Source organism: Canis lupus, chromosome 25 (genome assembly GCF_011100685.1).
Source record: "Canis lupus familiaris isolate Mischka breed German Shepherd chromosome 25, alternate assembly UU_Cfam_GSD_1.0, whole genome shotgun sequence".
NCBI lineage: Eukaryota > Metazoa > Chordata > Mammalia > Carnivora > Canidae > Canis > Canis lupus.
The window spans coordinates 31,532,420-31,559,830 of NC_049246.1; the positions used below are offsets into that span (position 1 = coordinate 31,532,420).

Below are 27,411 nucleotides of genomic sequence, written 5' to 3' on the forward strand. Positions count from 1 at the left end.
GAGTCATCACCGAAATATCTGATGAATTAATGAACGAGTCAGTCCTGATGGGAACAGGGCATTGGAGAGAGACTCAGTCTCTGCGCTTAATGAGTTTACAAATTAGTCGGTGAGACGTGACCCACACAAGGCAGTAAGCAAATAAAGGAAGGATATAATTATGTACTTCCCACCACCAGTGCACAAGAGGCGGAAACAGTCTTCACTTGTGATTCTTTCTTGGGGGCCAACACTGGAGGGCTGGGTGCAGGGTTAGCTAAGGAGTCTGGAGACATCAGCCCGGGGAGGGCAGTATGCAATGTGGATTAGGAGGGCACAGGAGGTCCAGAGTAAGCTGGTCTATAAGTCACTGAAATGGGGGATCCAGGAGGCAGCTGCCACTTGACAATTAAGTGGGCAGGCGGTGCGGGGGGGAATCTAACATGTCTCCCTCCACGCCTGGGCTGAGGGCCTGGCAAAAGCAAAGCATGGCCCAGTCTAATAGGGCTGGGAGCTCAGGCAGGAACTGGGGGTGGGGGTGGGGAGCACGGCTTGATGCTAAGAACTCAGATATAAGATGTATAAGATGAACACTAGTTTTAAAATTGTGAGTTGAGCCTTCTTTAGCCATAAACACCATAAATCCTGCAACTGGAAGGATTCTTCATGCTAAGGGGCTATAGCTCTAAAGCCTTATTTTATTTTATTTTATTTTATTTTATTTTATTTTATTTTATTTTATTTTATTTTATTATTTATTTTTGCCCATTATGCTCAGAGCAGCACAGGGCTGAGTTTGCAAGGAGGAATAGTAGCCAGCCCACTGTGGGGAAGTGAGTGGAGGCAGAGAAAGAGGAACTGGTAATAGGAGGGGCATAAAAGGGGGAGCAGGGTGGTAGACAGGTGCTTGGGGAGCACTATGGAAAGGTGGCCTGCCCGGCTAAGATTGGCAGGGGCAGGCTATAATGGGAGCCAAGGCTAGCCAGGCTGGTGTTGAGATAGGGTGGGGAGAACCTGGGAGTCAAGTGGAGGCATGCTCCTATTTCACTTGCCTTCTTGAGTGAGGAGAAAAAGAATCATTGCCTTAATATTTAAGCTTGGAATTCCTAGGGGAGAGAACAGTCTATTTAACCTTGATGGACTGACCTGGTCATGAAAAGATAGAACCCAGAGCCTCTGTGGCCAGGGCCAGGTATGAATCAGAGTAGGTTCATCGGCTCTGCCAAAGAAATGAACAGAAATGCTTGGTTTGAGGAGTGAGAAAGCTCTGAAAGAGCTCTGAGTGAAAGGGATCTTGCAGTTGGGGCTTTCCAGGAAGCAGGTGCTCAGATACGGAGTTCAGGATGTGTGTCAAGGAGGCCCGTGGGCTCAGGACTATGGGAGGCAGGAGGATTAACAGAGGGAGAGACTAAACTGGACCTGGGGACCTGGTGGCAGTCTGGACCTGTCGTGGTCTGTCAGGGTTGTCCCTGACAGGGCTGAGTGCCTGGGCCTTCCTATGTTCTCCTCCGTCAGTCACTGGATGTGGGCTACCTGGGAAGGTGTGGCCTCAGGTGAGGTGTAGTTGAGGCACAACCTGGAGGAGATGAGAGTGGAGGTGTCACACATGGCATTCTCAGCAGCAGGGACCATGGGTCCTTCCTTGAAGGGGATTTGGACTGAGCCTCTCTATGTCCAACACAGGGCCCTGGGGCTTTGGGACTAGATGCAGATGTTGGGATGGTCATTGGGTTTTCTGTCATGGGTGGGATGCATTTTTAAGCAGAGTTTTAATTCTATTTTGAAGGGCAAGAAAACTCCAGCAATATAGAAGACTTGAGATATTGAGGGGCCGACATCTGTCAGGTCACTGTGGTAGCCACACTTGGAGAAGGCCCCCAGTGATCCTTGGCATCTGGTGTTCAAGCCTCTCCCACACTGAAGAGCCAACCTGTGTGATTGGTGGGTTATTGCAGAAATGATGAAGTGTGACTTCTGAGGCTAGGGAAGAATAAGACATTGTGACTTCCATGAGGTTCTTTCCTGGATCCTTCCCTCTAGGGAAACCAGTTGTCATGTTGTGAGGACACAAGCAGTCCTGTGGAGAGATCCATGGGGCAAGAAGCTGACGTCTGCCAATGACCAGCACCAACCAGCGTCTTGCCAACCTCGAAGTCAGATCCTCCAGTTCCCGTCTAGCCTTCCATGGTCACAGACCTGCCTGTCACCTTGACTGGAACTTCATGGAAGACCCCAGAGCCACAAGCTGGCACAGCCACGAAGGTGCTTCCGAGTTTTTGACGCACAGAAACGGAGAGACAATACACGGTACCACACTGTTTGTTGTTCATGTAAGTCATCAAGTGTTGGTGTGATTTGTTATTGATGAGGAGATAACTAACATATTGTGCTCTTAGTCAAAGCTTTTTATTTTGAATGATTATTTCAATTCTCTGTCCCTTCCTCCCCACCCCCTTACGCATGCAGACTTCTATGTCCCTTTTTTCCCAGAGGCTTTGAAGCACTACTTTCAAGTGATACTTCCAAAGGTTGATGTTCACTAAAGCAACCTGAAAACTGAATTCCAAATCCTTGAGCTGAATATATTTCTAACATAGACCACACACAGGAAAGCAACAAAAACATCTGCTCATAAGCATAAGGTTTGTATTCAATTCTCACCCAGGTTTTTTTTTAACTTTTGACTTTATTTATTTAAGCATTTACCAAAAACCCCTAAAATTTATAAAAGAAACACCAATACAATACTGCAATATATTAGCAATAGAATTTTTAAACAGTACAGATGTGATGTAAAACATGCAATGTATGCACCAGGACTTGAACTTCTAAGTGATTATTGTGCTCAATTGTGCATCACTGATTGCTGTTTAGACCAATTGGACCTCAGATCGATTCAACTGGTGAAAATGTCCAGGTTGGTCACACACCGCATTGTTTACACCAGTAGTTGGAAACTAAGCTATAGTGTAGATGACAGGCTGCCGCTGCTGTTGAAATAATAGGAAAATGAATTATCCATGGCTAGTAATTGCTAACAAAGTAATAAGGTTATATACATTCTCAAGATGTCTATGAATAAGAAGAAGGATAAAAAGGGCAGAAAATAGGAATTGAATTATGTCAAAAGGACCCAAGTAGAGTATTTTAGAAAAGCAAAACTTGCTACATGTATGGCTGTACCCAAGACTGTGTTAACTCTAAAGGAGCTTCAAATGTTAAGTTTGGACAGTGTGAATGAATCCAAAGTCAGTTGGAGGAAGGATGAATTAAGGGTGCTTGGGTGGCTCAGTTGCTTAAAAGTCCGTCTTTGGCTCAGGTCATGATTTCAGGGTCCGAAGCCCCACATGGGGTGCCCTGCTCAGCAGGGAGCCTGCTTCTCCCTCTCCCTCTGCCTCTCCTCCTGGCTTATGCTTTCTTGCTCTCTTTGCCAAATAAATAAATAAATAAAATCTTTTTTTGTTTTTAAAAGATTTTGTTTATTCATGAGAGACACACAGAGAGAGAGGCAGAGACAGAGGCAGAGGGAGAAGTAGGTCCCATGCAGGGAGCCCAATGCGGGACTCCATCCCAGGATCTCGGGATCCCGCCCTGAGCTGAAGGCAGATGCTCAACTGCTGAGCCACCCAGACCTCCCAAATAAATAAAATCTTAAAAAAAAAAAAAAAAAGAAAAGGTAAGTTAAGACAAAGTAGTATTATTGGAGGGCTGAAAAGTGTTAACAATCCAGTGAGTTGTGGGTTGGCATTAATGTGATCTACGGTCAGGTCAGGGACCAGCATCAGGGCCAACCAAGAGGCCCTCCATCAGGAGGCTGTGATTCAGAGGCAGGAAATCCCACCCCCAGGGTGGAACTGCCAGCTATTTTTGCCGGGACCTCATCAGCTCTCTGTCTGCTACCTGGTTCCTAGACGCTGTTTCTCATCCAGAAGCATGCTGTGTAGCCCAGTCCCTCCAAGTAAGTCCTTGCTGTTCTCTGGTCCCTGAATTCACTGAGAGCTCTCTGTGTCCAAGCAGGGGTGGCCGCTCCAGCTGGGACTTCCTCCCTGCTGTCTGTGGGAGGTCTAGCCCCGAGCTCGCTGAGAGTTCATGGCTCCATTCAAATTCCCAGAGGTAGTCTTGATCTTTCAGACATACAGCTTCCTTTGTCACTAACTTAGACCAAGTTCCCATGAACTGGGAAGTAGACTCCTTGGGGAAATACAGCTCTGTGCCGCACCAATTATCCTCTCTGCTGGCCCAACTCCCATAATGAGGACACAGGTTCTTCCTCTTTCAAGGAGGGCTCCATTCACTTTTCTTTCAGGGGACTCAGGGCCTGTATTTTCCTCCTCTCTTTTGTACAGGAATCCTAATACTTATGCCAGGGATGTGACCACTGACTTATAAGTCCCTTTGCAGTTTCTCCCAAGGCTCACTTGTGAGGAGGGATATACCAGTTCTGAAGTGGGAAAAAAGGTTACATTAACTCATTGTCAGGCTACGTTTATTTTAGGGAATGGAGTTCTCTTTTATTTATTTTTTCTTCCTCAAGCTCCTTTCCAAAGCATTGTTTATAGCTATTGTGTCTTTTTTTTTTTTTAAATGGAAATTACTGCCTTTAAGTTAGACCCTTGCAAAAGATCTAAATCTGTCCTGGGGACTAAGGGTTACAAGATAGAACAAGCCTGGGCAGATAATTTATAGTCTCACGTGGTCCAAAGCCAAGCAAGGAAATATGCAGTCCTGATGCAGATCTGAATGAGGCATTCTTTAATCAGAAAGCATCTAGGGGTGCCAGGATCAAGTTCAAGGTCCCCAGCACAGTATACAGGGCTTTTCAAGACCTGGCTCCATCCACTTTTCCAAACGCATCTCTCCATCCACAAGTAAGTTGTCCCCAGGCTCGCTTATGACTTTGTATTATGCCCTTTGCCTTGTGTGATAGTTAATTTTATGTATCAACTTGACTGAGCTAAGGGATGCCAAGGCAGCTGGTAAAACATTATTTCTGGGTGTGTCTGTGGAGAGTGTTTCAGGAAGAGAATAGCACTTGAATTGGTAGACTGGGTAAAGCAGATAGCCTTCCCCAATGGGGCTGGGCCTCATCCAATCCAGTGAGGGCCCAAATAGTACAAAAAAATGAGGAAGGGCAGATTCACTCTTTCTGCTTGATTTGGGACCTCCCTCTTCTTCTGGCTTGGTTGTCAGACTTTGGACTCAGACTGAATGATACCACTGGCTTTCTTAGTTCTCTACCCTGCATATGGCAGATCATGTGACTTGGCTTCCATGAGTGCGTGAACCAATTCCTATAATAAATCTCCTCTTCCATGTATTTCTATGCATCCTACTGGTTCTGTTTCTCTGGGGAACCCTGACTAATACACCTTGAATGCCTTTCTCCACCTCTGAGCTCTTATTTATCTTTCATGAAGCAGATTAAATGTCACTACCCTAGTGATACTTCGCCAGATCCTCTTACAAAGAGTAAGTAACTCCTGTTCTGCTTCCACTTTGTCCACACCTCATGTAGTTGCATTATAATGAATTATTTAGATGTCTTGCTGCCCCAATAGCTTATGAGCTCCTCCAGGATGAGCTGTATTCATATCTGTATATCTAGCACAGAGTAGATTCTCAATAAATGTTTTTTAGTGAAATGAATGAATGAATGAATGAATGAAATATTGATTATTTTGGGTAATTTTGGGTATGCAAGTCTAGCATGGGTTAATTAGGAGCATGGAGAAGGGAATAAGAGAGGCAGAAGACCATGTTCTTGAATAGGAAGATGGGGAGACATCTCCCTATTAAGGTGAAACTTAAAACAAAATTAAGGTGAACTTAATTTTCTTAGTAATTTTGCCTAAGATTTGCTCTGCCTAAGGCGGTTGGCCAGGTGCCTTGTATGGGAAAGAATTCCATTTGACTCCATCTTTGACCATTGACCCTTTATGGATATTTCTTAGGAAGGATATGGTCCACATGACCCAAATCTCAAAATAGGTGTGATCATATTTAGATTTCCAAATTTACTGTGTAATTTATTTAATTCTAATATAGTAATAATACCTTATAATTACATAATACCTTTCATCTTCAAACCTCAAAGCATTTTCTAAACATTAATTGACAGGAAGAGCTCCAAGCATTTGATGCTACTGAATCTATTTCTCTGCTGGGCAAGTGTATGATGGAGAGTTAACTAACTTGCCAAGAGAATGTATAGATTATTATTTTTCAAAAATACTTTTCATTATGGAATATTTTAAGCACAGAGAAATAGAGAGAAGAGTATAATGAACATCTATGTACCTACCACTCAACTATGAAGTCATGGCCAATCTTATTTTATGTATTTCTACCCTCTTGTGATACTTTGATGCAAATCACAGGTATTAATCATTTTCACCCATACATTTTTCAGCATCTACAAAAGACAAGAACTCTTTAAAAAAAAAACATGACCATGGAGGAGACTGGGTAGCTCAGTCAGTTGAGTGTCCAACTCTTGGCTTTGGCTCAGGTGATGATCTCAGGGTCATGAGATGGAGCCTTGCATCAGGCTCCCCACTCAGTGTGGCGTCTGCTTGAGATTCTATGTCTCCATCTCCTTCTGCCCCTCCCCCTCTTACTCTCTCTCAAAAAACCAAACAAAACATGACCATGATAACAGTATCACACCATCGACAATAGACAATAACTTTTAATAGTAAGTATTCAATCTATTTTTAATTTCCAATTCTTGCATAAGTTTTAAAATTTATATAAATTATAAAATTTCAAGATCTAAGTATGGCTCACATATTGCCTTGGTTGATATCTTTTAGTTTTTTTTTTTAACCTGTAGGTTCTTCTTTTTCTTTTTGTAATTAATTTGGTGAAGAAATCAGGTTTTTTTTAAAACTTTTTTTTTAAGATTTTTAAAATTTATTCATGAGAGACACAGAAAGAGATAAGTAGAGACAGAAGCAGAGGGAGAAGCAGGCTCCATGCAGGGAGCCCAATGTGGGACTCAATTCCGGGACTCCAGGATCATGCCCTGAGCCAAAGGCAGATCATGCCCACTGAGCCACCCAGGCATCCCAAGAAATCAGGTTTTGTCCTGCAGAGTTCTCACTGTCTAGATTTTTCTTTCTTTTTTCTTTTTTAAAAAATATTTTATTTATTTACTTGAGAGAGAGAGATAGTGAGAGAGAGTATAAGTAGGAGAGCATGAGCAGGATGGAGGAGTACACGGAGAAGGAGGAGCAGGCTTCCCACAGAACAGGGAGCCTGATATGCAGCAGGATCCCAGGACCCTGGGATCATGACCTGAGCTTAACGACTGAGCCACTCAGGTGCCCCTGACTGGATTTTTCTGATCACATGTTCATATTACCAGTTAACATGTCCTTTCTTCCTATTTCCTGCAAACTGGGAGTTGGACCTAGAAGTTGATCCAGAATTGGGTTTAATTTTTTTGGCAAAACAACTTTATAGGTGGTGGTGTGTTCTTCCATCAGGAGGCCAATAATGTCTGGTTGTATGTTTCTTTTTTTATGTTTGTAGTTGTTGATAATCTACGTCTACAATCATTAATGTATTAGGAGTTCCTTCACTGTTTATTAATAGGAATATACCTATAAAGAGAAACTTCATCTACTATCTGGTTATTTTAAGCACAGTTTTGGCAATCCTAAAGTTTGTATGGAACCACAAAAGACCTTGAATAGCCAAAGCAATTCTGAAAAAGAAAAACAAAATTGGAGGCATCATGATTCTGGATTTCAATCTATATTACAAAGCTGTAATCATCAAGACAGTGTGGTACTGGCACAAAAACAGACATATAGATCAATGGAACAGAATAGAGAACCCAGAAATGGACCCACAACTATTTAGTCAACTAATCTTTGACATAGTGGGAAAGAATATCCAATGGAAAAAAGATAGTCTCTTCAACAAATGGTGTGGGAAAACTGGACAGTCACAAGCAGAAGAGTGAAACTGGACCATTTTCTTACACCATGCACAAAAATAGACTCAAAATAGATTAAATGTGAGACAAGAATTCATCAAAATCCTAGAAGAGAACACAGGGAGCAATCTCTATAACCTCAGCTGCAGCAAATTCTTGCTAGACATGTCTCCAAAGGCAAGGGAAACAAAGGCAAAAATAAACTATTGGGATTTCATCAAGATAAAATCTTCTGCACAGCAAAGGAATGAATCAATGAAACTATAAGGCAGCCTACAAAATGGGAGAAGATATTTGCACACAACATATCTGATAAAAGGTTAGTATCTAAAACTTTTAAAGAACTTACAAACTCAACACCAAAAAACCAAGTAATCCAGTTAAGAAATGGCAAAAGACATGAACAGATATCTTTCCAAAGAAGACATACAGATAGCTAATGGACACATGAAAGGATGCTCAGCATCACTCATCAACAAGAAAATACGAATCAAAACCATAACGAGACACCATCTCATGCCAGTTATAATGGCTAAAATTAACAACATAAGGAACAATATGTGTTGGTGAGGATATGGAGAAAGGGGAACCCTCTCGTACTGTTGGTGGGAATGCAAACTTGTGCAGTTTGGAGAACAGTTTGGAGGGTCCTCAAAAAGTTAAAAATAGAACTATCCTATGAGCCAGCAACTGTACTACCCAAAGGATGTATTTACCCAAAGGATGCAAAAATACAGATTCAAAGGAGTACATGCACCCCAATATTTATAGCAGAATTATGAAAAATAGCTAAACTATGGAGAGAGCCCAAATGTCCATCAAATGATGAATGGACACAGAATTGGTATATATATACACAATGGAATATTATTCAGCCCTCAAAAATGAAATCCCGCCATTTGCAGTGATGTGGATGGAGCTAGAGTGAGTGTATTATGCTAAGTGAAATAAGTCAGTCAGAGAAAGACAAATACCATATGATTTCATTCATATGTGGAATTTAAGAAAGAAAACAGATGAATATATGGAAAGGGGGAAAAAGAAAAAGGGAGAGGGGGAAACAAACCATGAGTGATTCTTAACAATAGAGAACAAACCGAATATTGATAGAGGGAAATGGGTATAGGGTGAGCTAGATGGGTGATAGATATTAAAGAGGGTACTTGTGGTGAGCACTGGGTATTGTATGTAAGTGATGAATCACTGAATTGTGCTCCCAAAATCAATATTGCATTGTATAACTAACAAAATATAAGTAAAAAAATATACAGTTTGTGTTAGAAAAGAAAAATGCTTCATTTTCTTCACTAATTATTCAAAATAATGAGTGCATTTTTAGCATTATCCAATAGTAAAAGATTTAATTATTTAATCTATATATAATATGAATATTAAGGTATAATGAAGGTAAATTTCACTTAAAGTGTATAATTTGATGAGTTTTGATAAATGTACACATCTGTGGAACTCACTATAATTATGAAAATGAACATATAGCTCATGAATCAGGTTTTTAAAGTATTTTATAAGCTGATAAATTTAAACATGTTGATATTTTCAACCACCTTAGGTATTACTCTTTTGAAGCTCCAATGGTTCCATTTTTTGCACAATAGGAGCTTATTTAGGTTATCCCATGGTCCTTTGGAAATGACTCCCATAGTCTTTGTTAATTTCCTTGCCATCTTGTCACGACAGGATGCTCCAGATCTGACATCAACCCTGGAGCCGTGATCCTTTCAGTGGGAAACAGGATGTGTCATATATTATATGATGGTTAAACAGAGCAGCAAAATCCAATAAAATTTTTGGTCTGAGTTCACTGTAGTCAGAATGCAATAGCGCTTTACCAAGCAGCTCTATAATTATGTCTTTTGTTTCTGTAGCTCCTTTCACTGAAGTGTTCAAAGTGATTTTACAGCATCAAATTTATCTTTGGGGCAATCTAAGAATGGAAGAAAAGGTTAGAGAGATTATTATCCCATTTTATAGTTGGGGAAACAGATGCCATTGTGGTTTGTCCATTAGTTTGTAGAAAATGGAGTACAAGTTTGAATTGAATCCACCTTCCTATCCGGGAAAACAGGGATTCTCATCTTGCTGCTAGCCACCCTGGCTTGAACAACCTCAGATAAACTTTTTTTTTCTTTTTTAAATAAATAGGGGATAAGAATCATTAAGCAATCAATGGGAAAGAAGGGAAATAAGAGTTTTTCCCTTTCTTTTCTGTTGCCTTCTTCCCTTCCTCTCTTTTTTCCTTCCTTCTTCTTTTTTTTTTCTTTTTTTTTTTAATTTAAACATCCTCAATGTCTCTCCTAAGGAGATGAAAATATATGAGGAATGGAATGAGAAATCAGGGAATTGCAGGATCCTGGGCTTTGAAGAGCCCCTGTAAACCTCACAAGCCAAGCCTCTTTCATCCAGATAGCACTGCATCGAGGCTAAATCCAGATAAATGGGCAGCTCTCCTTTTAGGCAGATGCAACGAAGTGTAGTCCACTGTGAACTAAATCAATTTAGACTTACAAAAGCAAATCCCAAAATAGCAGCCTGGAGTTTATGAAAATGAATCCAAGTCTGAGTGCTCTGGGAAAAATAGATGACCAGGAATAGACCGTGCTGCGAAACCATGAGAGCGCTTTGCAGCTGCAGCTTCCATTTCGCTGTGGTCCTCGCTGAGGAAATGAGAAGGTAGCCTACTTTGTGCTAACGAAAGAATTAACGATTCCATTAATTAGCTTCATGGATTTTCTTGGCAGCTTCAATGTAGGCCATGGAGAAATATTATGGATTCATCTTCCCTAGAGGTCTTTAAAACTTGTGTAGTATCAGAGAGAGGATCAGAGGCTTTGGAGACTGGGCACAGGTTGTAGGAGCTGGAAGCACTTTATGTAGCATCCAGGACAGTGTTTCCCAAACTGGTTCCAGGAAGCAGTAGTGTTCTAGGGAAAATGGAGTTTCATGGTAAAATAAGGGATATAAGGCTATATTGCTGTCTCAAACATTCCTCAAGCATATCATTATCTTAAAGGCTTTTAGAAGTTCTGCAATAAATATCTTGGTCTCTATTTAAATCTGTTTTTTCGGATGTATTTGACCATGGAATCCTCCACCACTTTTTTTGCCCTATGCTGTTAACATATGGACATGAATATACCAAGAGACAGTAATATTAGAAATGTTGATATAGTCCCTTCTACAGATGAGGAAAATAAGGACCAGGGAGGTGGGACAATGTATTCGGGAGTCATAGTGTGAGTCACTGGGATCCAAGGTGAAATAGAGGAGAAAGTGGGGCATTTGGATGGGGCAGACCTGGGTTCAAATCCCGGCTTCATAGCTGTCCAACTATGGGATCTTGGGCAATATCTTAATTTCTTCTGAACCTTGAAATTTTTATTTGTTCCTTTCTTTAAGATTTTATTTATTTATTCATGAGAGACACAGAGAGAGAGACAGAGACACAGGCAGAGGGGAAGCAGGCTCCCTGCAGGGAGTCTGATGCAGAACTCAATCCCATGACCCTGGGATCACGACCTGAGCCAAAGGTAGATGCTCAACCACTGAGCCACCCAGGTGCCTGGGGGGTATCCTGGAATTGTTAGCTGTGAAATGTGTTGTGAGTTGGTGGTTCTATTAGAGAATAAGTCTGAAGCTCAAGTATCAGAACAAGGACAACAGTGAGATAACTGAAATCTCATGGATGGGGGCCTGGGTGAGTTATGGGATTGACTCAAGACTAGAATCAGGACAGTGAGCGCTAGTTTACTAGGAGGAGGAGGTGGCAGGGGCTGGGAACCAGACAGGACTAATTGGTAGTTCCCCACTAGGAAGTAGATTAGAAGGTAGAGACAATGCTTCACTTTCAGACGGCATAACACCCGCTTCCTCTTTTACCCCACGTTACAAACTGAAGCAGCTGGACTGGAAAAGGGGGAGGTTGGGTAGGAAGTGGCCTAACACAACGGTGAGAGATGATCATTGTTCATCTTTGTTCTTTGTTTCTTTGCTAGTGAAAGCTTGAGGTATTTTACAGTGTCACATACTAAGAATGGTGATTTAGGCTTTATTAATTATAAATTAATAGCAATTTGCATGGATAATTATGTTTCATGCTCTATTAGGCTTTGGATAAATTATAAATAGCCTTTCTGGGGGAGTTGGGATATTTTAAACTAGGATGAGGGTGTTGCAGCATGATCTCCCCTAAGGCAACCTAGTGCTTATATTTACATGGTAGGTTTTCCCATCCTGCTTATCCTGGGGAGTGTTCTCCCACAAAACAGGCCTTATGTGGGTCAACTCCCTTCCTTTTTTTTTTTTTTTTTAAGATTTTATTTATTTATTCATGAGAGATACAGAGACAGAGAGAGAGGTAGAGACAGAGGCAGAGGGAAAAGCAAGCTCCATGCGGGGAGCCTGACGTGGGACTTGATCCTGGGTCCCCAGGATCAGGCCCTGGGCTGAAGGCGGCGCTAAACTGCTGAGCCACCCGGGCTGCCCCCCTTCCTATAAGTTCCTACAGCAACTCTGTAGCTTGCTTCCTCGAAAGCACTCAAATAGCATGGCAATGATCTATGTGTCTCTCTCTCCTCCCCATCCAGTGTATGAATACTTTAAGAGAGCAAGAACTGAGTTTCATACATCTGTATCCTCCTTCTGCCCCCAGGGTAGCGCTTGCTCCAAGTCAGTGCTTAATACCTGTGAATTGAGTGAATGAATGAGAGTGAACAAAGGATGCTCTGCTCTTTTTCACATTCTCCTTATTCAACCTCCATAGATCATTGTTTTTCATTTCATTTTATTTTTTAAAAGATTTTATTTATTTATTTGAGAAAGAGAGAGAGCAAGAGAGAACATGTGAGCATGAGTGGGAGGAGGGGCAAAGGGAGAAGCAGAGTCCACACTGAGCAGGGAGCCTGATGCTGGGCTCAATCTCAGGACCCTCGGATGATGACCTGAACTGAAGGCAGACAACTTAACCAAGTGAGCAACCAAGGTACCCCTTGTTTTTCATTTTAAAAATAATCTCCATTTCTTTTTTTCCAGCTGAGATATAATTAGCACGTAACATCATGTAGGTTAAAGTGTACAACATGATGATTTGATACATACATATATATTTGCTCATATGTACATATTTTATACATATGATCATATATATATATATTTATATGTTGCAAAATGGCTAGCAGAATAAGGTTAGTCATCACTTCTATCACTTTGCAAAATTGCCATTTATTTTCTTCCCATAGATCATTGTTCTTTTACAGATGGAATCCTCATTCTTATTTTACAGTGGAAGGCAAGGAGCCTCCCCTTTATATAAACATGCCAGAATTAAGTATATCTGAATGAGTATCTTCTCTCCTACAGCATCCTCTTGGCATGCTCAATGCTCGTGGCAGAAGTGACTATTGCTGTAGATGTCGGTGTCAGAGGCACCTCCTCTTACCTGTCCTCAGTGGTCATAACTCTGTGTCATTTTACAGCAGATTTCATTTTTTGACATCAGTTCCGAGTCATTTGGAGTGAAAGCTGGTAAAAGAAACTGAGCGACCCTACTTGAGAATGTCATTTTAGTTTCAAAAGAAAGTCTTAGCTGACACAAATCAGAGGCAATCCCAAGGAGAAATTCCAAACACCTTGTGAGCAATGATAATGTCAATAGAATAAGTATATAGACTTTAGTGGTCATTTAGATTCATAAATTCTGAAGTTGTGGTGTGAAAAATCCCTTTAGCGTGGAATCAAACCTTTCAGAGCTGGGTTCAAATAACAAATGAGAGTGATAAATTCAAACCTTTGAAACATACTTTCTTTTCTGGCCAGGCCCCAGTTCAGCCTCCCAAGCTGGTTCCCCTACAGGCACTGATAACATCGTGGGCACCTCCAGAGCTCTTCCTGGCATTGTTCTGGGTGTCATTGATGTTAAGCAAATGGGGAAGGAAACGCAATCCAGAGCTCACAAAGCTAAGGGGAACTGATTTTCAAGTTCATGACTTTCAAACCTATGGTACAAAAGCATATGCATGTTAACTAACTAGGTATGTGAAGATGAAGTTATTGCTCTTGGATTCGTTCTTCCCTTTCAATGGGGGATGCTTGTTAATTAATGTTTTTGAAACTTATTTTATTGCATGAAGAGGCTTGTTCTCATGCATTTTTGGTTTAATGCCTTCCTTCATGGTTATGTGAAAATAATGTGTAAATAAGTCTCTGGAAAATCAAAGGTCTCATTAACTCTGAGCCTATTTCATCTGGCAAATGTTTATATTAAACACTTGTGTGGGATGCCTGGGTGGCTCAGTGGTTAAGTGCCTGCCTTCAGCCCAGGGAGTGATCCTGCGGTCCCAGGATCGAGTCCCACATCGGGCTCCCTGCATGGAGCCTGCTTCTCTCTCTGCTTGTGTCTCTGCCTCTCTGTCTGTGCCTATCATGTATAAATAAATAAAATCTTAAAAAAAAAAAAAAAACCCAAACACTTGTGTGTTCCAGGCAGTGTGGTAGGACCTTGGAACAGAAGAGGAGCAAGACATGGGGCATACATTAAAGTAGTTCACCACTGGATAACAGGATTTACAAGTACACAAATAAATGGCAGAAAAAAAGTGCTAGAAGAGCAGTGTGAACAAGAGAACAGTAGTAAGTAGAAGAAGGATGGGAGAAGACATGAGGGCAGAGCGATATTTTAGTTGAGTCTTAAAGGACAGATTAAATCTTAAGTGCATTGGAGATTGTGGGCAGGATGAGAAATTCAGATAGAAGAAAGAGTAAATTAGGAGTTGGAAAATGCAGAGGATCCTGGTGACATGGTGCCCGATCAAGTCTCTGACCATTGAGGTGGGAGTGGGGAAGTAGAGGTATAGGCTCTGAGAGAAAGAATGCCAGAGAATGAATGCCTAAACTGGTTTCTCATGCTCTCCTGACATGAGGTCCCCCTTTCCTTTGCTTTCTCTCAGATCCAAGTGATTTCAGGTACCGTCTTGCAGGTACTGTCTTGTTTTACACACTAATTCATACGAACATGACTTGATTCTTCCTGAATATGTTTACATCTTAAAAGGGAACACTTTAATAACACAATGATGGAACTGATAGAGTTACTTTTTTTACAGGGGAATTTTAAAGATTTATTTATTTGAGAGAGAGAGATAGAGAGAGAGAGAGAGAGATGGGGGTGGGGTGGGAGGCAAGAAGGAGTAGAGGGAGAGAGAGAGGGAATCCCAAGCAGACTCCTTGCTGAGCCCAGAGCCCAACGTGGGGCTTGATCTCACCACCCTGAGATCATGTCCTGAACCAAAGCCAAGAGTCGGCCACTTAACCAACTAAGCCACCCACGTGCCTCTATAGGGGAATATTATACCTTGAGCAAGGCGCCTGTAAGGAATATACTGGTCACAGAAAACTATTGCTGAAGACAATCTCTTCATCACAGTGGGTAAGTGAGCACTGAAAAAAGGGTCTCTCTGCAGAGGTGTGCATTTGGGGGAGTAGAGGAGGGAGGTGGTAGACGAAGGCCTGAGTTGGGATCTTATCTTGGTATCTCCCAGTGAGCTCACCAATAAGCTTTATTCCTCCCTGCTGCTTATTTATGTGTCAGTCTCCCATCTTAATCCTTTCTCATCTTCTTCCTTTAACTCCACCCGCTTTTTCCAGATCCAGCATCGTCATACATCCACCATATGGCATGATGTTATAATTTGGCAAACACCAGTAAAATGAAATCAAACTCTCCTTTACATTGCCCTTTTCTTCCTTTTCCTTCTGTTGCTAGTTGTGGTTCTGTGGGAGGCTCACACAGCTGGTAGCCTGTTGAAGGAGCCATAAAATGATGTAAGATGTCGCTTCGGAAATAAACACATTGATCCTGCAAAATGCCTGAGTTTAACTGTGGAAGGGAAATCCAGCAGAGACCTGAGACAGATGAGTTCATTGTGATTGTGTTATTTGGCATTAAAGCATATTGGTTACGCCATATGTCGCATACCCACTCTCTTGAAGGCATGAAGTATTCCACTGAAATGCATTTTCAAAATCACTAAAGTTATCATGTCAGGGATAAAATTAACACTTTTCCATTTGAATCTTTATAGAACACAATCACTCTGTAGCCTTCATTTTGTCTTCAATCTTCAAGTACATTTTTCCTTTGTTTTAAACTAGAGCAAATTTACAGAAAAGTTGGGGAAACTGTACAAAAAACCGTGTTTCTCCCAAACCATTTGAGAGTAAATTGGTGAAATAATGCCCCGCCATTCCTCTTAATATTTGTTATGGACTGAATGATGTCCCCTTGAAATTATTACGAATCCCTAATTATTGGCACTTTAGAGTGTGATGAATTAGAAGGTAGGGTATCTATCTATCTATTTATTTATTTATTTATTTATTTATTTATTTATTTATTATTTACTCATTCATGAGAGATACAAAGACATAGGCAGAGGGAGAAGCAGTCTCCCTGCAGGGACCCTGATGTGGGACTCGATCCCGGGTCTCCAGAATCCTAGGACTCAGATCACGACCTGAGCCAAAGGCAGATACTCAACCACTAAGCCAACCAGATGCCCCAGGAACCAGAGCCTTTAAAGAGACATTTAAGTTAAAATGAGGGGATTGGGATGGGCCTAATCCAATGTGACTGGTATTCTAATAGGAAGAAGAAATTTGGACACAGACATGATACAAAGGGAAGATGATGTGAAGACACTGACAGCCGGCCATCCTACAAGCCAAGGCTTGGAACAGATCCTTCCCTCACAGCCTTCAGAAGGAACCAACCTGCTGACACCTTGATCTTGAACTTCCAGCCTCCAGAGCTGTGAGACAATATATTTCTGCTGTTTAAACCACCTAGTCTGTTGTATGTTGTATGGCAGGCATAGCAGACGAATATAATGTGGATATTTCCTGCAAACAAGAATATTTGTCCATATAACCAACAATACAACCATTGAATCCAGAGAATTAATACTGATACATTACTACCATCTAATACTTAGCTCTCATTCATGTTTCACGGGTTGTCCCTTTACAGTAAAGGATTCAGTTGAGAACCACGTCTTGCATTCACTAGGTCAGTCTGGAGTGGTTCCTTAGTTTTCCCTTGAGTTTTGTGACACTGGTGCTTTTCAAAATTGCAGGCCAGTCATTTTGTAAAAAGTCCTTCATTTTCATTTGTCTCATATTTTTTCACTATAATATTCAGATTTTGTTCTCTTACAGCGAAAGACAGTGTATGATTTCCATTTGTCTTTTTCCAGGTGATGTTCACTTTGTCACTTGATTAATGTGGTATCTGGCAGGCTTATCTTCTGTAAATATTTTCCCTTTACAAATATCAAGTGTTTTGTGAAGAGTTATTTTGAAATTGAAAGTATATTACTCCTTCTCAAACTTTTTCTATCAACATGGGCTCTTGTTTTTTTAGCACAAAGAGATATTCCAGGCCCATCTTGCAATTTCCCTGCTTTAGGCTTGGAATTGGCTATTTATCCAAGGAGTTCTGGTTGCTTTGAGTGGACAGTGGTATCTACAATCCAAAATTGGGAAAGTAAGTATGGTCATTCCTATATGGGTGTCCCTGCTTTTGTGACCTTTCAGGACAAAACCATAGAACACGTGTGCATATATATATATATATTCACACACACACACAGTTTTGTTTACTTCTTTATCTATGCATATATCTGTGTATCTACCCACATCTGTCTATCTATGTACCTAACTTGAGAATAATGAGTTCACTGATACTGTCAATTTCAATTCACCATTATAGGGCTCTGACTTCCCACACTAGGCTGCCCACTCTCCTCACCTTGCTCAAGGTCTGATCCTCACACTGGGCAGCCCATACCATGGGGATACCCTCCTCCATTCACTTTTCTCCCAGGCTCTAACACCTCAAATAAAGGACCTTCTTATGCAGATGCCCTCCTTATCCTGCTTGGGCTCTGGCGCCTGCAGTGAGAGGCTCTAGCCCTCTCCATGTATGCACTTCTCAGACTGCTTGGACTCTGAATTCTGCTCAAGTGCTCCTCTACCCTCACCCCTACCTCATCCTACCACCTTCCCTGCCCCATCTAATGGCTTTGGGATTGAGTTGTTCAGGATAGGAAGAGGAAGGGAAAAAGAAGAGAAAAAGGAATCTTATATAAGCTCACTCACTTATTTTACGTAATTTTCATTTTAGTGTACTTTCTATCTTGACCTTGCATATATATGTATACATATTTTTCTACAGTTGTCATAGAATAATATGATTATTTTATATTTAAGGTTAACACTGAAATTCTGATTATTTTTCTACATAGCTTTTATAAAATTATTAACCATAGAAGATGCCTCAAGAAGATAAGCCTTAATTTACTCAATAATTTCTCTCTTATTGGTTATGTTTTTCCTAGTTGTTCCCAGGTAGATAATGCTGTGGGGAACCTCCTCATGAAAATGACTTTCCTAGTCTGTTAGATTAATTTCCTTGGATGATGCCCAGGAGTGGGATTATGTGGTTGGAGGATATGAATGCTTTTGAAAATGTGCAAAGCAGTTAGCTAAGGGTTTAGCACCTAGTAAATCCTCAACACGTTTGTTGAGTCAGAATAAGGACAGCCCTTTGCAAAATTATCGTGCTAACAACAGCATTTGAAGGGTGTTTGTTTTCTTCCTAAACAATTTGATTGGTTTGGATAAGTTGCTTCACTTTTCTAAACCTGTTTCCTCATCTCTAAATAGAGTAATCTGCAGTCGAATTGTACTGCTAACTCTCACCCCCTCTCACGGGAGATGCAGTGGAGTCCTTTCCCTGTAAGTGGCCAAGGGAACTGGTACTGTATCACCCACAGAGCATGTCCTTTGTCCTTCACAGGTACTTCCTGGTGTCACAGCCTCTAATTCTTTTTTTTTTTTTTTTTAAGATTTTATTTATTTATTCATGAGAAACACACAAAGAGAGGGAGGCAGAGACACAGGAAGAGGGAGGATAAACAGGCTCCATGCAGGGACCCCGATGTGGGACTTGATCCCAGGACCCCAGGATCACGACCTGAGTCAAAGGCAGACGCTCAACCACTGAGCCACCCAGGTGCCCCCAGCCTCTAATCTTAATTGTCAAATTTCTTAGAATGCCTACTGTTCTATGCTTCCTGCCTCTGTTCCCACTGTCACCACAGATTGTCCTTTAAAGACTGTATTTATTTATTTATTTATTTATTTATTTATTTATTTATTTGAGAGTGAGAGAGTGTGGGCAAGCAGGGGACAGGCAGAGGGAGAAGGAGAAGCAGGTTCCCTGCTGAGCAGGAAGTCTGATGATGATTATGATGATGATGATGACGACGACATAAGCTCGATCTCAGGACCCTGATATCATGACCTGAGCTGAAGGCAGATGCTTAACAGGCTGAGCCACTCCGGCACCCCACTACCAGATTTTTCATAGAAAATGGCAACTCAAAAAAAAAAAAAAAAAAAAAAAGAAAGAAAATGGCAACTCTTCTCCATCTCTTCTTATCTTGATTTCTTCTTCTTCTTCTTCTTCTTCTTCTTCTTCTTTTTTAAAGATTTTATTTATTTATTCATGAGAGACACAGGGAGAGGCAGAGACACAGGCGGAGGGAGAAGCAGACTCCATGCAGAGAGCCCGACATGGGACTCGATCCTGGGTCTCCAGGCCCAGGCCCTGGGCTGAAGGCTGCACTAAAACGCTGAGCCACCTGGGCTGCCCATCTTGATTGCTTCTAACTCTTTTAGCTATTGTTTTTCTATATTTTCCTCCCTATTTCTAGGTAACATTTTAAAATACAAGTTGCATTGGCTCTGGTTCTTAGTAAAACAACTAGAGTGAGTTTTGTTATTTGTTAAAAAGAAAACAAATATATTAAAGGACTAAGGGACTTACTGAATTTGAGGGCATTCTGGAGAAAATGGATTGAAGCTGAACTTCCAGAAATAGCATCACAGACCACACCGCAGATCGGCCTGCTGAGGAAACTGTGGCTACTGACCACAAAACCACACTGCCAGGTCCATCCTTCGGAAGCATGCCAGCCAGAGGTCTCTCAACCAGTGTTTATGTGGGAGCCCATCAAGGCTGCATGTCTCTGTACAGATAAATGAGTAAATTAAAACTCATGGTGTGGCTCCCCTTCAGCTCACCTCTGCCACTACCCATGCCAGCCCCTCACCAGTGTTAGTTTCACTTTCTTCTTTCAAGTAGGTATGTGTGATTGGTGGAATCAATCTAGCCGCAAGCTTAAATGCGAAAAGTTGTGTGTCATTTTTCTCACAGAGAGCTTGGTGACGCAGTGCGTGGGTGGCATGCAGTCTACTTTTTCCATTAGAATATAAATACTATACTATATTAGTTATAGTATATTAATAAATTGATCATAGTTGTTTTTTGCTGCTCTGATAATTCCAACATCATTGCCGTATCTGAGGCTGGTTCTGATGCTTGCATGGTCTCTTCTAACTGCCTTTTGCCTTTAAAGAGTCTTGTGAATTTAGGTTGAAAGCTGGACATGATGTACCGGGTAAAAGATGCCGCAGTAGATGGGCTGTTAGTGTGGTGGTGAGGTGTGTGCGGAGCGTTCTACAGCAGGCTTTTAGTGAGCCTGGCCTGGGGCTGTGAACTTCACACGTGCTTCTCAGTTTTTCCTTCTCGTCTTAGGTGCCATAGGGTGGTTAGAGTCAGTTGGAGTTGGGTATTTCCCTTCTTCAAGGTCAGTTAGGCTCTGACAAAACCCCTGCAGATTACATTCTGGCTAAATAGTTTCTCCTAAAGTTAGGTCTTGTCAAGAATGGAATGTTCCTTTTCTCCTGCTGGAAGCAAGAGAAGAATTTTTTCTGATCTTCACAATGAGAACCTGATAGAGCTCCCAGAGGCAAAATTCACAAAAGTCTTGGGTCCTCTCATGACAGAGTCCCTCTTAAGTTTTACTCTCAGACTTGTCCACTCTGAGCCTCCTCCAATTTATCAGTTACAGTTCAGGTTTCCTATTCTCTGAGCAGTGGTTCTGTTTTTTTCTTTTGGGGGCGGGGTGGGGGTGGGGGTGGGCAGTGGTTTCTGATGAGGTTTCTACCTCGGTGTGTTGTGATTCTTTGGACCTGCCTACCTATCTCTCCAATTTGGGGAGATGCACTTTGCCCTTGACCGCAATTCTCTGATGGATCTAAGAAGACTTGTTGATTTTTAGTTTGTTCACTTTTTACTTGTGAAGACAGCTTGATGACTTCCAAGTGACTTACATGCTGGACCAGGAAATGAAAGTCTCCTGCTGATAGTTTTGGGTGTTCTAAAATATTTCTCTGCCAGAAGGTGACCAATAATGTTAGAAAAACTTCATTCAACATAGCAGATTAATTTCATATAAGTTTAGTAGGTTTTACTTGAGACAGCCTGAAAGACTAGCAATGACATGGGCTTTGGAGTTGGACCTGGTTTGGAAATCTGATGTGAGGGATGCCTGGGTGGCTCAGTGGTTTAGTCCTGCCTTCTGCCCAAGGCGTGATTCTGGAGTCCCAGGATTGAGTCCAACATCGGGCTCTCTGCATGGAGCCTGCTTCTCCCACTGCCTATGTCTCTGCCTCTCTCTCTTTGTGCCTCATGAATAAATAAATGAATCTTAAAATAACAACAACAACAAAGAAAGAAACCTGATGTGATGTCTGCTTGTGTGATTTTGGACATATTACTTACTCTCTCTGAGTGTCAGTTTTCTAATACATAAAATGGAGGTTGGATTATATTCCTTATAGAATCACATTACTACTGTTATTTTTATTCCTAATTTAGAGAATAGGAGGGAGCTGGGCAGGATAGTAAGGAAGTCTCTTCCTCCTTTACTGTATCCTTAATTTCTGTTGTGCCCTGCTCTACTAGTTTAGTTCTAACAGTAACTGTCTTTACTACCTCTTCTATTTTTCATGTTAAGCCTTAAATGTCATCCTTGTCTCTATATAAAGATAGAATCTATTGGGCTATGGTGTAGTATTACATTCTTCATGACCATCAAGGAAACCCTGACATAGGCATCTTGTCTGTAAATTGGTGATTTCTGTTTCCAGCCAATTTTCTCTTCTGAGTCACCAGAATAATTTGAAACTCCCTATTTGTTCCATTGGTACCATGCTAAGTAGCACTGGATTTCAGTGACCATGACAGTAGTCAGGACATTACTAAGGATGGAGTTGGGTTAGGCTATAGGAATTCCACAGCTTCTTTGCCTTGCTAAGGTCTTGCTAAGTGAAGTACTCAGACTCTCAGTTCCTCATTATGAATATTCTAGTACACACCCCGATGAGTACATTCAATTTGTTTCTAGTAATCTTTCCTTGGCAGATGAGCTAAAAGGTCAACTGTTAATTAAGGTGGAGCAAAAATGAGGTGAGCACTGGCTGAGTCATGGGTTGGGAGTTGGAGCACTTCAAAGCTGACGATGGTTGAGTCCAAGTAAGTTGGATCTATTTCCTCTGGTTGTTATTTCCAAAGCCATGAGAAGAGAAGGAAATGAGAACCAAGAGGAGAAAGAGCAGGGATAAGGAGAGGAGAGGGAAAAGGTTAAGGAGGAAATAAATATAAGAAGGAAACAAAATTTTATTGAGTGTTCCTCACAAATCAGTAACCATCTTATGCATTTCATGCTCTTGCTCCTTAGAGCCATCCTATAGAGTAGCTATCACTCCTGTTTGTCCAGTGTCTGCTTTGTGCCACGTGCTATGTGATGGGCCTGGTGATGTAATGATGAATATTTCATTCACATCTGCATGAACAGGAGGTATTGACAGTCTAATTGGGGATTCTGACATTGAGAGTTTCCATACAGGGCACTAAGTGCCTTGGGTTTGTATAAGGACAATGAAGAGTTTTCATACAGGAGTGATTAGTATTGCCTGGGGAAGTAGGTCTGGAAAGAACAAGGTACATGTGGAGAGGATCCTCTAAGTGGGGGGAGCAGTATGTGCAAAGTCATGAAGGTATAGAACATCATCATACAAATTGTTTTAGCTGGAACACAGGGAGTAGAGGGGGGAGAGGCCTGATCATGATGGGTACTCTGGGCCAACCCACATTTGTGCTTCATGTTGAGGGGGGGAAATAACTCAGCAGAGGAACAACTTGGGAGAATCTGTCTTTTAGACAAGCTCCTCTGGCAGCATCTTACAAGATGAGTTGGAAGTTGTTGAGAATGAAGTGCAGGCAATTCCAGAGAAAGTCTGTATAAACAGTCTAGACACAGACTAATAATACATTTCTGAATAAGATATTGAGGATGAGAAAAGTCACAGACTCCAGTGACCATTATAAAATAATAGAACTTAATGTGAAGCATATCTTAATTAAGTTGTTTTTAATAAAATAAAATTATAGAACTTAATGACCGATTGGATGGTTGTGGGAAGGATGAGGGAACTTTAAGATAACAGTCAAGCTTCTGGGTAGGGTAATTGGGATCATTGTGGCCCCCTACCTTGTGTTAGAAATTGGTGCTGGCAATCACCCTTTCCTGCTTCTCTACTGCAGTTGCCAAGGAAGCAGCAGTGACAAGATTGTTCCTATTGGAACCAGTACTGGGGCTGGAGCATATAGATGAGGGTCTGCCTCCTCTTCCTTTGAGTCTCAATATTGGAACATCCTACCTAGATGTGGGATAGAAGGGGAAAGCTGTCCAAGTCAATTTGCCTGTCCAACCACATTCACAAATGAGATGGAAGAGTAGGAGAGTGGAGGATACACACAATTAGTTTACAGTAATCTCATGCCACCAGCCAATGTGCTTCAGTCTATGTCTTGGATTAGGACCAATCTGTTTTGTAACTTTTCCACTTTGAGTGCAGTGGGTGGAAAAGTAGGAGGCAAATGAAAAAAAGGAACAAGAATTTCCTCTTCTATATCCTGGAGAAGAAGTATGGGAGAAACAGGCTTGATTTAGAGAGATGATAATCGTTTCATTTTTGACATGCAAAGTCTGAGATGATGGTAGAAAATCCAAGTAGTAAAGTCCATTACAAAGTCAAAAATAGGATTTTAGAGTTCAGGAGGGAGGTCTGGGCTAGGAAAATGGGCTATTGTATTACCAGAAAACAGGTGATAGTTGAAGCCTTGTCTGTGGTTTACAGCAGGGGACAAAGAACAAACACCTGGAACATGAAATTTAAGGGACAGATGAGGAATGTGAGTGCTGAGAAATTAATGGGTAGGAGAAAAACCTGGAGAGTGTGAGGTCTGGGGAACTACAGGAAGAATGTCCTCAAGAAGAATTGTCAGTAGGTTGTAAGGACAAATAAGGAGCATCAAGAGAATGGCTTGGAACAGCTATGAAGAAAAGGTGGAGAGAACAGAAACAAGATGAGTAAAAAGCATTTTCAAGCTGCCATGAGAGCACACCTGAAAATGGAACCCCATCAATCATGGTGCCAGTCACCATGAAAACGCCATTTCAGCAACAGTCAACTGTCAGATTACTAGGGTTGGGGATTTTCTGGGTGAATGTTATAGGAGGACAAAAGGACCAGGAGCTGAAAATGTTGGGTTCCAGTTCAAAAGAGAAGATGAAATTTTGATTGGGAGACTCTAATAGCCTTCAGAGTTCAAGCGACTGTCTTGGGGTGTCTGTGAAATTAAGAGAGTAGACTAGAAGGTTGGTAGTGAGAAGGCAGAAAGATAAAAGGAGGCTGTGGTTGATAGACTGAAATGCTGGGGTTTAAGTTTCCAGAGGTAGAACTGCTCCTCATGATGATAAGGGCCATTGTGGACATGGGAGTAGATTGTAGAGGGGGAAGAGGGTTGAAGTTTATTGTCATTGAGGTGAAGAGACTAAGAGGCTAGGTTATTAGATGTGCTGCCCATGTGGAAATTGAATTCATTTAAGAAGACAACAGATCTAAAGTGGAGAGGAAGACAATCAGGTATCAAGGTGCTCGATGAATATAGAAGAATGATGCTAGCTTTGGTGGATTGTTAATTAGAAGGGTAGAAGGAAGAGTAACAAAATGGCCGGACTTGAAGAAAAAAGGGATTTGGCACAGGAGAAAAAAAAAATGTCTTGATAGCATTATTAGAGACTTAAGAGAATGCTGATAACTACCTTTGGTGTCCCTGTAAGGGAATGAGCAGCCTCCATGGAAAAGGGAATTAATATCCTCAGGGAAGAGACAGGAATGAAATAGTCAAGGAATTAGAGAGAATATTACAGAAAGAGAGTATCATCCTGGAGATGGCTTATATTGCATATGGTGTTTTTGGTTTCCTTGACTTTTTTCTATTAAGTGTTATTAATATATTGTTTAAATTATTATGACTTGGGCAGCCCCGGTGGCGCAGCGGTTTAGCGCCGCCTGCAGCCCAGGGTGTGATCCTGGAGACCCTGGATCGAGTCCCACGTCAGGCTTTCTGCATGGAGCCTGCTTCTCCCTCTGCTTGTATCTCTGCCCCTCTCTCTCTCTGTGTGTCTCTATGAATAAATAAATAAAATATTTAAAAGAAAATTATTATGACTCTAGAATAAAATTTAATTTCTGGTGTTTGAAGTCCAATTTTGTTCTTTTTTTCCCCTCCAAATTTTCATAGTTATTATCACTTAGTAAAATTATTTCACTGTTATTCTAACAGAAATTGCAATAATGTATATAATGGACCTTAGAACAACACAGGCTTGAATGGCACAGGTCCACTTACTTGTGGATTTTTTTTCTTCTCCTGTGAAAAGTTTTATTGTTTCCATTGGATCCATGGCTTGGGAGAGGCCTCCAGGGTGGTTAAAAAACCTGCGGGGTAGCTGCAGGGAGAACCTCAGGCCTAGGCCCTGGCACCAGGGGGATCCCAGTGGGGCCCCTCAAAGAATGCTAGGCTCCTGAGGCTCCTAGGTGTCCTGGAGGGCAAGGCTTTCCAAGAGATACTCATTCAGCCCAGCCTAGGGGCCAGCCTGCAGAAGTTAGCCAGGGGGTCACCACCTTCTTGATGGGTTTCACCTGCTTACTCAGGAAGCAATTCTCCAGGAAGCTACAGAGATGAAGGTCTGAGTGGTCTTTGGATCCCAAGGCATGCAGATCCAAAAGGGCCTGCTTCAGGTTTTCTCCAGGACCACCAGGCTTCCATGGCATCCAGGGCTTTATCCCACTCATCTTGGAGTAGCTTCTGCATGTTCTGGAAATGGATGCAGCCCTAGGCTAGTTTTGCATCTTCAAAGGATGCTGAGTGTCCTCATTTTTCTCCTCTGCCAACTCTTGGAAGAAGTGGTCCACACCCTCCAGAGCCAGATCCCTGTGGTCAAAATAGAAACCCAGAGAGAGAAAAGTGTAGGAGGCCTGAAGATGCATGTTGACCAGGCGGTTGATGGCAGCTTCCAGCCTGGCGGAATGATTCTGATGAATCTGGGAGCTCACGGTTGATCAGCAGTAAGGAGCTAAGCTCAGAAGGTGGTGTTGGCTGGTTTCGGAGGCAGAGCATGGCTGAGAAGATACCTCTATAGGTTCTGACTAGAGGGTGGTCAGAGGCTGAAAGAAGGGGTGTCCCTGGGTCTGGTTCTGTCCAAGCAATTTTGAAGCAACAGACAGATCCAGGAACCATCAAGCACATTGCCTATACAAGGATTTTTATAGTGCAGTGCTATAAATGTAGCTTCTCTCCCTTATGATTTTAATAACATTTTCTTTTCTCTACCTCACTTTATTATAAGAATACGGTATATAGTACATATAATATACAAAATACAGTGTTAATCAACTATGTTATCAGTAAAATATCAGCTATTAGTAAAGTTTGCAGGAAGTCAAAAGTTATGTGCAGATTTTTGATTGTGTGGAGGAGTCAGTGCCCCAACCCCTTGTTGTTCAAGGGTCAACTGTACTTTAATCTGGGTCTAATTGATACTCTCACCTTTTCTTGTAGGTCAAGTTCTCTGGGAAGCAGACTCTGAGAAGAAGATTTGTACGTAGTAGGTTTATCAAGAAGTACCCTTGGGGGGTGCCTGGCTGGCTCAGTTGGAAGAGCATGTGACTCATGATCTTAGGGCCATGAGTTTAAGTCCCATGTGACATGTAGAGATTACGTAAGTAAATAAAACTTAAAAAAAAAAAAAAAGAGGAAGTACCTCTGTGGACATGAAGGAAGTGGTACCAGGTAGAGCAAGGGGTTGAACTGTAATGAAGTCATGGACAGGGGCCTCAGCTGAGCCCAGGAGAGTTTGAGGGCCTAGGATGGAACTTCATAGTTGCCTGTTTTCCAAACTATTGTCAGAATGATCATATCATCTTATATTCTCAATAGCAGTAAATGAGAATTGCAGTTCTTCCATATTCTTTGCTAGTACTCAGTGTGCTCAGACTTTTTAATGACCAATGATGTCAAGCATTTTTTCATGTGCTTATTGTGTTTCTCTTTACAGATTTACCTTAATTCGGGTTATTTCTAAAAGATATTTATTTATTTTGTTGGGTTTTCTAGGTACACAAATCATGTGTAAGTTGTGCTATTTATCTCCTTTCAA

The 27,411-nt window shown here is 41.5% G+C and overlaps 1 long non-coding RNA gene across 4 annotated transcripts; it reads left to right on the forward strand.

The window, feature by feature from the left end:
- The first annotated feature begins 1,769 nt into the window (after positions 1 to 1,769).
- On the forward strand, positions 1,770 to 27,034 carry LOC119877540. 4 transcript variants are annotated; one of them, XR_005378667.1, is made up of 7 exons: positions 1,770 to 2,309; positions 2,446 to 2,621; positions 3,891 to 3,937; positions 15,699 to 15,757; positions 16,581 to 16,745; positions 17,355 to 17,477; positions 26,814 to 27,034. It is a non-coding gene; the product is annotated as an uncharacterized LOC119877540 (long non-coding RNA). The 4 variants fall into 4 exon arrangements; XR_005378668.1 differs by lacking the exon at positions 15,699 to 15,757; XR_005378669.1 differs by lacking the exon at positions 3,891 to 3,937.
- Positions 27,035 to 27,411: the final 377 nt, after the last annotated feature.